Genomic DNA, 10,000 nt, shown 5'->3' with positions numbered 1-10,000 from the left:
TTCTAGTTGCATCTAATTTTCATAGGTTGCGCGTTCATAAGTACTGCTAGTATTTTGTGTGTGTGTGTGTGTGTGCGTGTGCGTGTGCGTGTGTGTGAGAGTGAGGAGGGGGGTATATGTCAGGCAGACAGTATATGATGTAATAAGACAAGTGGTCCAGATAGACTGATTCTGTCTATGTTGGTTGACTTTGAAACAGCTCAGTCACACACACTGAATGAGTCAGGAGTGTGTGTGCGTGTGTGTGTGTGTGTGTGTGTGTGTGTGTGTGTGTGTGTGTGTGTGTGTGTGTGTGTGTGTGTGTGTGTGTGTGTGTGTGTGTGTGTGTGTGTGTGTGTGTGTGTGTGTGTGTGTGTGTGTGTGTGTGTGTGTGTGTGTGTGTGTGTGTGTGTGTGTGTGTGTGTGTGTTTCATTTTTCAAACATTCCCCCTAAAACATAATCATCAGGTAATATGGTTAAACTAGGAGGAAGATTTTTTTCAAAAAAGTGTACAGAAAGTGTCAAAATTATGTTTTTATGTGGACACGCCTCCAGTTCATTAAGTATACCTGATTCTCACCTTAGCACCTCCTCCACCACCTTAGCACCACCCACCTGTCCTAGTCCCTCCTCCTCCTCATGCCCACACCTGTTGTGTTATGGGAGGGTATGATTTTACTGTGTAATTAAAGTGCAGTTTTTCTATTGGCACGTTTGACCCTGAAGGTTTCAGCCTCCAGGAAGAAACTCAAAATAGTCAGAGAAGACATAAAACACCATAAAAACACCACCAGGGGGCTTAATGAAGTTCTATCAACCTCATAGACACATGAAAAACAGAAAAAGTGCAAAACCATGGCACCACCTCTTTAAGATTATACACTTTTACTGATCACTTTTAAAACACTGCAAGCTTTATCACAGAACCTTTAAGTTCAGGTTAAACACATTATGAGCACGACACCGCCGTACGACAAATTTTAAAGCAGGCTTTAATGGTGTCGAGGATTTATGGCATCTAACCCGTTACCGATCTAACCAAGATTATTTATACCTAAGGCATTGGAACAATTAGGTAGACTGGTAAAATCTGCATTATCCTTCAAATATCTTCTTAAAACATGGCTTCATGTCTTATTGAATGAGTACATGAATCAACAGAAATGTGTCATTTGTGTGCATTTGTGTTAACGGGTGACCTGAGTGCTAGCTGCTCTAGCTGCTAACTCACCAGATTTCCTTTGCATCCTCCAGCTGTGTCTTTGATGAGCATTGTGTGTGTGTGTGTGTGTGTGTGTGTGTGTGTGTGTGTGTGTGTGTGTGTGTGTGTGTGTGTGTGTGTGTGTGTGTGTGTGCGCGTGCGTGTGTGCGCGTGCGTGTGCTTGTGTGTGTGTGTGTGTGTGTGTGTGTGTGTGTGTGTGTGTGTGTGTGTGTGTGTGTGTGTGTGTGTGTGTGTGTGTGTGTGTGTGTGTGTGTGTGTGTGTGTGTGTTTTCGTGCGTGCGTGCGTGTGTGTGTGTGTGTGTGTGTGTGTGTGTGTGTGTGTGTGTGTGTGTGTGTGTGTGTGTGTGTCCACATATCCAGAGAACCAAGGTTACTGGGTCACATGAGCAATTATGATTACACAGAATGCTTTATCTCTGCTGTGTGTGTGTGTGTGTGTGTGTGTGTGTGTGTGTGTGTGTGTGTGTGTGTGTGTGTGTGTGTGTGTGTGTGTGTGTGTGTGTGTGTGTGTGTGTGTGTGTGTGTGTGTGTGTGTGTGTAATATTGTATCTCTGCTTGTGAGTGTGTACGCAAGAGTTTGTGGAAGGTTCATGAGGTCATGTGTTGTGATTCCATGAGAGCAAGTCACTGAAGACAAAACTGCAGACCTCTCAAAACCAATTGTAAGACTGCTACACAACCTCCCCCCCAGGGCTCACTTAATCCCAGCTCACTTTGCTAGTCTGGGATGGCTGGGAAGACAGAGTACAGCAAAATGCAATGGGTCTGGTCTTCAAGATACTCAGAGGAACAGTGACCATGTACATGTCAAACTACTTCTCCAGAGTGAAAGACGCCTGAGGGAACTCTTCTGACCTTGTTCCCCCTAAATTCGACACAAACATGGGGAAAAATGCATTCTACTATACTGCCACCAAAATGTGGAATGCCCTACCAACAGCCACGGAACTCACTCGATTCCCCAACCAAATTTAGACTTGGCCTAAAAACATAGCTGTTCTCGGATCTAATTGAACAACTTTGTGTTGTAGATATATCTATTTTTGTTTTAGTGTTGTTGTTGATATGTAATGTATTGTCTAGGACCACAATGGAAACAAGCCACAAAGAAACAAGGACTACTGTACATTGCGGATACTGTACTGTTATATATCGTTGATTCTGTATCCTTTTGTCATCTTTGCTCTCTATCATTATTCGTAGTTATCTTGTCGCTACACTGTGTACTCTTTCCCCTGTATCTGCCCTGTGTGCTGTGCTGCCTGCAAATTCATTTGGATGGATCACATCTATCTATCTGTCTGTCTGTCTGTCTGTCTGTCTGTCTGTCTGTCTGTTTATAGGCCATCTCATCATAGTTGGTAATCCGGCAAATGATGGAAGCAAACTTTATGATGTAGTTTGAGTGGTGTGTGTGTTCGCCTCTAGTCGTGAGTGAACAGGGAGTACAGGATCTGGCTGAGCACAGCACACAGCCCTAGGGGGGCCCCAGTGCTAAGAGTCAGTATGGAGGAAAGGCTGGTGCCAATTGATGTTTACCTGGTATCCTAGTTCATTTGTAGCACTTAATCGTTTTATTTGCACTACATATTTATTGTATATTTACTGTATCCTGTCATTTGTTAGAGTTCATGCCAATTACTCAGATCTTGCAATTTGTAAGTCGCTCTAGATAAAAGTGTCTGGCGTCGTCTGATGACCTGCATTGTCTGTTGGCAAACTGTAGCGGGTTTAATGCGTGTACCGATGTACTGCCAACTGTAGGTGTACTGTAAGTGCACTACTGGCTGATCAGATTGTAGCCTGGTAGAGTTTGTGATAACTGATAATAGTCTACTTAGTGACAATGTTGCCATACTGCTGCTTTCTGGGTTGTGCAGGTAAACATGGCGGTCGCCAAAACAGAGCCTTTACAGACTGGCTTTATTGGTGTTATTTTGACATTTGCAGTGCAGTGCTTGTCATGCTAGCAATATTAGCTCCCCATTTCAACCGGCAGCTGACTCTGGACTGGAGCGAATAGGCTATTCCCTGCAGTTCTATGCAAACCAATACAATAAGTCAAATTATTATATAGTTACAGTAGATCTTGCATGTACATTTCCCCCCATTTTATTTCAGTGTACCGTTATTAATTACTGTATAGTACTACAGTACATAATGTAAGTTTACCCTAAACACTGTAGTGCATAAAAACAGACACTACACTGCCTGTTCTTGTTATAACTGACTCAACGGCCGTTTCACCTCAGGTAATGTGCTAATGTCTCCCACATGAATATTCATCATGCTAGTTGTTAGCTCAGGGCTATTCTTGTGCATGCTGCACAATTCACGACCTTGCTGTCTGATGACAAGAATACTAGGCTATTAGCAGAATCATTAACTCGATTGTTACTTCAGTGTGGTTGAACCCATTTTGAACCATGTATGTGAAAGTTTTCATAGCATTGACTGGTGGACTGATTCCATGTGTGACTGATGAAAACTCAATTAAATGACAGAGCCATGTGTCAACAACGTTCATGTCAAAGCAAAAAGCCCTGCACGCCTCGGTGTGACATGCCTGATGTGTGTGTCATGTGTGCTGTGTTGACGGCTGCATTCCCGGTGCGACTTGTCAAACTTGATGAAAATACAATTGGTTGATTGAGACACGTCAACACAACTCGTGTCACATCTCTACCTGATTTATGTCACATGTTCTTTGTGTTGAAGGAATGCAGGCTCACACCTGATGCCTGCTATTTATTAGCTGTGACAGACTGTCATTCGTAGCCCTCCCCACCATTTGTGGGCGACACTGTCTGTATACCTGTCCAATTCATGCTTTCAACTAACTGTCGGCCTGGTGTGTGTGTGTGTGTGTGTGTGTGTGCGTGCGTGTGTGTGTGTGTGTGTGTGTGTGTGTGTTTGTGTACTTTACCAATAGTGTACCTACCATGTAGTGCGTGTGCATACTGTAGACCTATGTATACTTTGATGTACACACCTGTGTGCAGTGTGAATGCGTGTCTCTAAATGTGCGTTTGTGTGTGTGTGTGTGTGTGTGTGTGTGTGTGTGTGTGTGTGTGTGTGTGTGTGTGTGTGTGTGTGTGTGTCTCTGTGTGTGTGTGTGTGTGTGTGTGTGTGTGTGTGTGTGTGTGTGTGTGTGTGTGTGTGTGTGTGCGCGCATGTGTGTGCGTGCGCGTGTGTGTTTGTTGTTCTGTTCTAATGGAAAATATAATAGCTCCAGACAGGGATTTGCCGTTACGACTGTAAGTGGTGAAACAGCAGCAGGCGTACGTAGCTAATGTGGGTCCTATAACAAAAAGAAACCAGGGCCCATAGACTGGCTCTATTGTGGCCCTGCAGGAGATGTATTATTCATCGGCTCAACATGCTCGGCTTGTGATAATGACTTTATCAGATCTGGCAAGGTGGGCGGAAAGGTAGGAGGGTGGGTGGGTGCAGGAAATGGGCATTCTGAATGCGTGATTGCACGCTATATATCTTTCCCTTTCTCCCCTTGCCAATAGAGTATCTTCATGCATTTCAATGTGTAGGTCAATGCAGATGCCCGTCCCACCGTCCCACCCCCTACCCTGGAAAAATAGATAAATAAATACATAAAATATAGCCTATTGAGTCTGCCTTCCATCACCTCCATTTCTTCATTCACTCAGTCCTTCCTCCCCCTTCTTCATTCCATTCCTCCACCTCATATACACACACACACACACACACACAAACACACACACACACACACACACACACACACACACACACACACACACACACACACACACACACACACACACACACACACACACACACTGATAAGGATCGACAGGTGCATGTCGATGATATGTCCCTTGGCCGTGTGCATATATATGTATATATATATATATACACACACACACACACACACACACACATATACATATACATATACATATACATAAGAAACCATCACGCCAGAAGGAAGTGTATGGATCGGGGGGAGTCTGGTGCAACGCTCAGGTCGTGGACCTGGTGAGACGAAGGCGGAGCCCGGCCAGGAGGCCACCCACAGAGCCTATAGTCCCTCCACGTGCCAGAGCCTCCCCCAGTCCCGGCAGAGTAGTTCCGGAGAAGCAGACTGAGTGGCCCTGTCTTGTCCTAAGAGGACAGACCAGGGACGTAAGTCGGGGCTTGATCAACCCCGGCTGGGTCACCTGGGTGAGGGTGTATGTTGTGGCGAGATTGTGAATATTGAGGCCAACAATGAATGGGGTGATCATTTCTTTGACATATACCCATAACCTTCACAAAATGAAGATTTACATTAATGATACGTAGCCTGCGAGTTAGTTCTGGCAGCATACACTCGAGATAGGTTACATGCATTGCTCATTCTATGAGGCTGGTTACAGCGTCATGCAGACCCATACAGTACGTCATACTCTGACGTGGCAGTCACGTCAGTCAGTTGTCCAATCGGGCGGGTTATTTAAGCTCACCTTCATCTGTGTTCTGTCTGCTTTGTGTTTCATAGGTGTTGTAGGCAGCGTTTGCTCCCACCACCACCCCAGCACCACCAGTGGGCTCTGCTATTGTTCTGTTCCCCAGGGGGGGTTGTTATGTATATCTATCTCCCTGCTCTTAATGGTTAATGATGGCTGTATGATTGTGCTGAGCAGGGAGAAAAAATATAGCAGAGCCTGAACGCCAAAATAAAATATTACATCCACACTTGTATTCTCATTCTATTATATTGCTTAAATATATTCGGTCTATAATATTGGTTCAATCTTTCGTGAGTTATCTGACAGAACTGTCAATGATTCATTGACAGTGTGGGGAGGGAGTTGGTTGATTCACTGGTAGTGTGGGGAGGGAGTTGGTTGATTCACTGGCAGTGTGGGGAGGGATTTGGTTGATTCACTGGCAGTGTGGGGAGGGAGTTGGTTGAGAACATGGCAAGTGCTGCTTGCCCTCACCCTTGTTGGTACACAGCTATTATGTCAACTGTCAACTGATTGACTGACTGACTGATTCCTTCGTGTCCAGAAGGAACTCCAGTGTCAGTTCCGCTGAGACTTCCGCTACACCAGCTGCAACCTTGTTTGGCGGCAGAGTTTAGTCTATGTTTGACATGTTGAGTATCTCCCACAGGGAGGTCGCTCCTGGTGACAGTTCAGCATGCGGTGGCACTTTAGCTTGCACTGATTGGTCAGCTGTCGTAGCATACTGCTCTCTGTCCTTATCACCCCCCCACTCAGGGCAAATACATTATCGGTATACTGTGTGTGTGTGTGTGTGTGTGTGTGTGTGTGTGTGTGTGTGTGTGTGTGTGTGTGTGTGTGTGTGTGTGTGTGTGTGTGTGTGTGTGTGTGTGTGTGTGTAAAATGATATGCTGTTTACATACACAGAGGGGGCGAGTACGGAAGAGCCTACAAAAAGAATGAAGACGAGCCAGATCCTTTCTCCGTTCAAAATCTCTTATATAACAACTACTGTACCACTTCCTATTTGATTATTGTGTCTGTAAAGCTTGTATCAACATGTCATGTTTCTGCAAGTCCACAATAGTACGGTGTCCTCCCCTGATTGTACAATTACACAAACAGTTCTGATCATTACGTAAGTGAAGCATTTATAAACAGTACATGTCTGTTATTTTCAGCAGCAGTCTGTGTATGAAAGATGCAACACAAATAGCGTTTCTTATTATTGCCAGATAATTACATTACAGTCCAATAACAGCGTGTTTGGGTTTGAGTGTGGGAACGTGTAGCATTAACCACAGCTCATCGACTGTGGCTTATTTGTTTCCTGTTTTCTCTGTCTCTCAGCAGGACACGATCCCCTGTGTGTGGGGGGGGATCGTGTCCCCCCCCACACACAGGGGTGGTGGTGGTAACCTCACGGTGGTGGTGGTGGTGGTGGTTGGGTGGTGGTTGGGTGGACTCTTGATCAAACTGCGCATGCGTCGTTGCCAGGTTTCGCGAGAGAAACAAGCAGCAAGGTCTATGAAAACGAGGCCAAACCAAACGAACCCTATAACACCAACATTGGCCCTAAAGTGCTTACAATCGGCGGACATGGCAACACCGACGCCGACGCTACACCATAGACCCCGCCCACTCTCTACTGTGGATAGTAAACACTCCAGATTTTTTCCCCCACACACGATGCACATTAGCTCCATGAACAACGGTCGTTCTCTTCCAGGATCGGGCGAACGTCCGCCAAGGCTCCGCTGTTTACCCTTTTGTATACATCGTATCCCAAAACTAATGGTAGATTCTAAACCGCACGGATGTTTAAGGTTTGGTCGGCTGCATAATATTTTAGGTCGCCAGCGAAACTACCCGTTTAAATCGCTTATTTAGTCAGCCTGTGGCCATGTTTCCCATTGGAGCCAAACCGGGAGCAGTACTGGCAGCGGACGTAGGGTTTTTTTTCGGGTTGAATGGGAAACATGGCCACAGGCTGACTACATAGCCTGAATAAATAAGTTTGCCACGGGACCCGGGGCGGGCGAGTAACATGCCTACGCCATTCTCCGTGCTGTGGGTGGGGGGGGCGGAGGGGAGGGGTCCCTAGACACCGGCTACACGAGGCGCGCGGATACGTGCATCCCCCATACGCAGACTTTTAAAATAGGACTGGATCTAAAAGTGAGCGTGTGTGCGTCAAAAACTCTGCTGTGTTTCGTGTGTGTGTGTGTGTGTGTGTGTGTGTGTGTGTGTGTGTGTTTGCGACGACGGGGGGGACGGGGGGGGGGAGTAGCATCGTGCCTCCGTGGTGTGTGTGTGTGGCTGGGGGGGGAGATGATCGCCCGTGTGTGTTCGCGACAGGCCACGGGCCGCATGGATGTACCGTGGTGTGTGTGTGTGTTTGTTTTTGTGCGCGCTCGCGACGGCCGACGGCTCCGCCTGTTATATGCGCGGGTGTGTTCTGTGCCTCCACGACGGGATGTGCATCCGTTTGTGTGTACACACGACTGACTACACCAGTGGTTCTCAAACTTTTGCATGTCAAGGACCCCCAAATTGACACTTATTAGCCCGCGGACCCCCATTTGAAAAGATAAGCCAGGGACCCCAATAAGAGAAGGTTTATACGGCTTTCTAGCAGTGATTCTCAACCATTTTAATGTCAAGTACCCCCAGTTTGACATGTATTAGGCTACGGACCCCCATTTAATGGCATTTATACCTGGGGCCCGAATTTATATTATAAAATCAATGTTAATTTAACTCTGAGAGTTGTTGTCCGCTTAGCCTAGTTGTGTTATGACTGCCTGTGTTAGGTGTATTTAATTTATGTTGTTTGTTTTTATGTTTATTTATTTTTTATTTTTTGTATTTTTATTTTTTGTATTATCTGTATTGTCTGTACTGTTGTGTTGTTGGTTTTGTCTGTTATGTTTTGTCATGTTTATTTGTTGGAAAAAAGAATAAATACTTTAATTACAAAAAAAAAAAAATTAACTCTGAGAGTGTGCAAATGGAACCAAATGGACACGTTAGGGTCCATTTGGTTCCATTTGTACACTCTCAGAGTTACAGAACCATAAGGGTGCATTTGGTTCCTATCCATCATTTAGCTGGGGACCCCCTGGAACTGCCTCAAGTACCCCTGGGGGTCCCCGTACCCCACTTTCAGAACCAATGGACTACACAGTACAAACTCACTTTAGATCCCTGATAAACTCTCTGTTCTCAGCGCATAAGCCAAACTGCACACTTTAGGTGCTCATATTCCCCAACGGGTATGGTCTAGTAATGTTAAATAACACAGTGAGAGATGGAGAGACATAAAGGGGAGGAAGACAAGACCGGGGAAGAAGATCTGATGGGTTGACAGATGCTGACAGATAGGCAGGTAGGCAAACAGTCTGACGGGCCTATTGCACACACTCACGCGTAATATGGAGAAGACCCAAGGGAGTGATGTGCAAAGTGGGAAGTCGGTCGGATCGGTGGTTGTACAAAAAATCACACACGTGTGAAGGTAGCGGCGCCTTTGATACATTTTGTCATCGATATGTGTTTATAATGTGTTTATAGCCATGTGTCACGTGAAGCTTGACCAATCACTTTGTTGACGCACCTGACCAATCAGAGCGTTGACGGGTCTGACCAATCAGAGCGTTGACGGGTCTGACCAATCAGAGCGTTGACGGTGAACACGGACAAAGTCAGGTATAGAGCAGGATCCGCTCTATACCTAAAGGTATAGAGCGGCTAGCGCCGCTAAAAATATCAATAAGTTCACAAATCCCCATCAAACTATGTGGAGTACTCTGATGTCATCACTATGACGTCATAGTACTGACGTCTGGCCTGTACTCCATGTTTGCCCATGGCTAACATGGAACTCCATATATGGGCATAGAAGGAACACAGTGCGCCTCGACAATGGCCCCTTTTCGCCCCCTAACTGGTCCCCCAGGTGGCCAAATGCGCAAATTGGCATTGTTTGGCAATGGTTTCTAGATAGATAAAGTAGATTGATACTTTTATTGATCCCACGCGGGAAATTCAGACGCCAGAGATAGCACAGGACAGCAGTAGAAGTTACAGATATAGGGCAAAGAAGTAGCCTACAGTAGGTACAGAAGAATAACATCACAAAAAAGACACCCTCAAACAAATATTAATAAAGTATACAGACGTATGTACACCCTATACAGACATTCCGCCATGTGCAGAACAAAAGAACACTGTCAATAAATAGTAAAGTATACAGACATTCATACAATCATCCTGCCTGATGCAGAACAAGAAGAGAGTAGCAAGGTTAAGCCTAGCTATGACATCAGCACA

Source organism: Gymnoscopelus microlampas (genome assembly GCF_963454915.1).
Source record: "Gymnoscopelus microlampas genome assembly, chromosome: 12".
NCBI lineage: Eukaryota > Metazoa > Chordata > Actinopteri > Myctophiformes > Myctophidae > Gymnoscopelus > Gymnoscopelus microlampas.
The sequence above is the reverse complement of the archived record's forward strand: the minus strand, read 5'-3'. Positions refer to the sequence as shown.